Raw genomic sequence first — 4,880 nt, 5'->3', positions numbered from 1 at the left:
TTCACTAAGTTATTTTAGCTGCTGTATTTTTAACAAAAGGATGAAGGGAATCTTAATGACAGCATGTAGGGACTGAAATGTTAGTCTGTCATTTTCATACACATCAAGGTGGACGCATGAATATAAGAAACACGATGAAGACAGACAGCCGTATCTGAAAAAAAAAGGGAAGGCTAAGAAAAGATGTGTTCTTCCATTGTGTTAAAAAAAGAGGGATCATCTCAGTTTTTCAAAAAGCCTGGAGGAACGAAAAAGAGAGCAGCTTAGATTGTAAATCCAGACAACTAAATCCAAGATCTTTGTGTTGACATCAAAAATGACTGGGTGCGGAGGTGATGGAGGAGGAGGAGGAGGAGGAGAAGGGGACTTTCAATCCAAGATGGGGTGTAATGGAGCTGCAGAATTATACTTGTGCTCTGAGCGTTTAGTTGAGCAATGTTCGGCGAGAGAATCGCTAGAAAAAGACCGATATTACAAATTTAAACACCAGGATTTTAGTGGGTTTTTTTTGCAATTTTCCCATAACCACTCAAAAGATCTTCCAAGAATAAAACACAATGAGAGCAAAGGAGGAATTCAGAAGGACTTTTTCGTGAGCTCTGCAGTCCACCCGGCTGAAAAACTGGAGTGGCTTGAAGACACCAAAGCATCAGTCAGGCCGATCTAAATTCAGTAATTACCTCCAGTAAGATACTATCTAGCGAGGATCATTTCTAAGAATGACTCATGTGCTCATACACCCTATTTTCTCAACACATAAACCCCAAAAAGCACACGTCTGGGAGCTGAGAAGAGAAAACAAGTGATTTCTCTTGAAGGAAGCTGTTCGTTTGTAGGAAACTGAAATGAGGGAGGAAATGGTGAAACTGCTGGAGGTTAGTCTGCCTCTCTGTGATGGAAGGAGCTGCTGCTGCTGCTGCAGGTTAAAAAAAAAAAACCTGGACTGAATGATCCCCTCCTGTCCTCAGACTGGCAGCAGACGCTAGGCGGGGCCCCGCTGGCCCTGAGGTTAAAGCCCCCTGCAGCCGCCAGGTCTGGCTCTGAGAGGCTAAGGGGGGAGAGGCTAGAGTCAAGTCACACCAACACTAATGGCCCGTTTCCACCGAAAGAACCTTTCCACGAACTCAGGAACCTTTCCGCGTTGAAACTGGAGCGACCAGGGTTTACATTTACATTTCCTCAGCCATAGTTCCTGGTCCCCAAAAAGTCCCTGTTCTGTGAGTAATGATATGTTCTGATGACCCAGGAACGACCGAGGCAGAGTTAGCGGTTCCATACATTACAAAAAAAAAACTTTAATGACCAATTTTGTTAAATTCTTATTACACTTAACACGATATGAGTGATGCTACTGCAAGTTACAGTTTGACTATTTCGCTAGGAACCATATAGCGAAAAGGGCTTTTTGAGTATTTTTTTAAAATAACAAAATCCCTCTCTTTTCTCTTCCTGTAAACACTTGACTAGTATGAAATGATCAAAAAGTGCTGTCAACGTGCAGTTGTGCCGCAGCTAAAGTTGTAACAGCACAGCAGCATGCGTTCCAGCCGGAGAGATTTCCAACTGTGAGCGCTCGCGTCCCGGAACAGTCTGAGATGACTGAACTTGAGCAGGTACATCAAGAAAACCTAAAAGACGGATTTGAAATCTGAGAAGCAACCAGACTTACAGCTTTATGAAGTTTTTGTTGCTCGTGGGACACGGACACGCATCTCTGTCCTATTGCACAATCGGTGCGCCATTGCCGTGCCCAATATCATACCCGGGGTTTCTCATCGGCGGCACGTGCGTAAAAAACGAGACGAGGGGGACCCAGACTGTGTATGTGGTGCTGTTTCCCCACCGAGGGGTGGAGGGGGATGCGTTTAACAAAAAGCTATCCCTGAAGTACGCCGCGTTGCGGAAGCTAAACGAACTCTAACTGCAGTTTCACTGTGACTCCAAGGCCAAAGGTGCGAAACATGTTTTTCCTCTGTTACTTTCCTACAAACTGACACCTCGGAGAAGCCAGAAGAGGTAGAAAGCTGCAGGAGAGGAAGCTCACAACACTGAGTGGCAAGAATCTAGCGGATCAGCTATAAGCGATGAGTTTCACCGCCAGTGTGTCCGGCACCTTAAGTACCGATGCCTCATAACCTGCAGCTATTGGACAGACTGAAGTCCTGAGTCAGACGGAGCCAGCGGCAGCGGGTGGAACACAATAAAAACACAAACTGTGTCATTTAATTTTTTACACGTTACATCTTTGTTGGGAAGTAAACTGCAGAGGTTTTACAGGTTTATGGAGCATTTTAATGAACTATTTTCTGTGTTTTTCGAAACAGACGATCACCCTGGAAACACGGGTAAAAAGCGTAAATGGGTAAAGCTGAAGGTTTGATTGGCGTAGACTTCAGGAGGTAAAAAAAGTGTTTTCCAAGTCCCTCTCGGTGGGAGAAGTGTTCTGTTAGAGCACTGCTGAATTAGTTTGGGAGGTCTGGGATCTATCACACCCCGTACTCTCCTGGTTTTACAAGCTTCTCGCAGGGAAGTCGGGCTACGAGCTGATCTGTTGGCGTGTAGCGCTGTTGTCGGACAGAAGCCACATAACATATCTGCAGAAAGTCTGTTTTTCAGGAAGGAGGAAAGGATTGCCTTTCTTACAGGTTTCAAGGCCCCAGAGGTCATGAAACTCACTCAGCACATAACTTACTTTGTAAAACGTCAGCTCAAGCACGAAAAAGAAAAACAGTCAAATTGCAGTTGTGGGGAGGGTTTTCCTTCCATGATTGCACCCGAGTTCGGTTTTCAGCTCCTTACCTGCTGCCCTGGCCCAGAACGTGGACACGCACGCACACCAGAGATCCTCCTCCTCCTACGGGCGGAGACACACTGGACGTGTTGAATGTGGCTGTTTTTAAAGGTCAAAGAGAGGATGTGTTTCAGCTGGACAAATCGAACTCACCTGCGTCAAAGTGGATTTCGATACTGGAGGTATGTTTTATGCTGAACCACACCGACCTCTGGCTTACTTCAGAGGCGAACTGGAGTGCACTGAAGTGACGACGCCGGAGGGTTTCGGCCACCTGCGGAGACGGATGACCGGTGACTCTCACCAGTGATAGAGCCTGATCACACCAGAGAGTGACACGGCATTTTATCAATGCGTCTTCGTGAAACGGGTGAAACTGGAGGCCTTCGGTGACGTGGCGATAACTCCCAGGGCTTGCTGGTGAACTACTGTAGCTGGTGAGCTAATCCGGGACTAGCACTACCGGTTACTGGCCACTGCAACTAGTCTGTTGAAGCGGGTGAGTCGGATTTGGCATCTGAGTCATCCTAGGTGGCTGCGGCTCAGAAGGTAGGTAAGGCTGGGGGGTTGATCCCTGGCACCTCCCGTCCACGTTCTGAAGTGTTCCCGGGCAGGACGTTAAACCCCCAGACTGCTCCTGATGGTCAGACCGGCACCTTGCACGTGTGCTTGTGGATGCGGAGGAAGAGTGTCAAGTTCTTTGGACGAAGGCAAAATATAAATGCGGCCATTTACCCTTTGGTCGGTCACGGTAGTTCTCCGAGCGTCTTCTTCCCTGTGCGATTTACTCCCCCGCTGACACTTTGTTCCCAGGATTTGACGTAATTTGATTCACTAAAGAGTAACTGAGGTCAGGAAGCACGGTAGCTCCTGTCAGCCAAGAAGAGAAATCGTGGGCTGCAGTGGGCACAGGCTCACTGGACAGCTGAGTGTATATTTTGACCACACTGTAATTGAACGTAATCCCAGGTTCTAAGAATATCGGTATTCTTGGGTTGTAGATTTTAGGGTTTCTCTTGAAATCGTAACGCTTTTATGAATCGTGAATTCTCTATTCTCTAAGTTTTGTAACTGTTTCTACTGTAAACTCTGTGGTGGACATTTTCGTGCCGCTGGCACCAGACCGGACAGGGTTAGCAAAGGTAGTGGCTGTGTTTGAATCTCCAACAAACAAAGTTAATACAATATTAAGCAAACTGAATAATAGGGCAACAGAAAATATGGTCTGGGTGCGTTACTCTAGGAATTATAGGGTTGTTTTTTTTTTCCTTTATGGCCAATCTATGAAATCTTTCTATTTCAAATAAATCTGAATAAAATGTCTAAATAATGATATATATGAAATTAAAACAATAAATGTATTTTGTGGTGAATTTCCCCATGAAAGACCAAAATATTAACCAGCGACATTCCTCAAAAAACAGATCCCATGAATATGACTGCTACCAACGGGAAGGAAACTATGATCTAAAGTACTTTTTTCCCTTCCACATAGCAGAGAAAAAAAATGTAACATAACTTAGGCAAACAAAAACATGATGTACCTGCGTTACCAAGGAAACAAAATATAACTTCTGGTAACTTTCCCCTGGGATCAAAACGTGGGATCAGTATTGTTCACACAAAGAAGAAATCTGAGCCACCTAAGTTCCCCGTGGCAGAGGTGAAACGCTGCTGACGCTACAAATCTGCAGCGCGAGTAAAAGGATGCGGCAATTATCTAATTCAGTTTGTTTACGCCTTAAACCCTGAGAGACAAAAATAAGCTCCGACATAAAACCCACATAGAGCCGGCTGCTCCTCAGCGTCTAAATCCAAACTCTGCTTTTATTACACCCTGTCCAAACTGGTTACACTTTCATTGTTTTGTATTGTTGTTTGATGTTTTTAACAGCTGGGTGTGTTCAGCCATGTTTGTTTGTTCCTCACATCAGAGCTGGTTTACTCAGGCGTGAAAGAGGGAAGACGTTAGTTAAGAGTAAAAAACAAGGTCTGGAAAAGCGTTTAGACACATAAATACAGAACGAGAAGCGAGAGCGAGACAGTGAAGCTCTGGAAGGACGAGAGGCAAGAGAAGAAAGTGAGGAAA

The sequence above is a fragment of the Xiphias gladius genome, chromosome 22, assembly GCF_016859285.1.
Source record: "Xiphias gladius isolate SHS-SW01 ecotype Sanya breed wild chromosome 22, ASM1685928v1, whole genome shotgun sequence".
In the NCBI taxonomy this organism is placed as follows: domain Eukaryota; kingdom Metazoa; phylum Chordata; class Actinopteri; order Istiophoriformes; family Xiphiidae; genus Xiphias; species Xiphias gladius.
Note: the sequence above shows the minus strand (reverse complement) of the source record.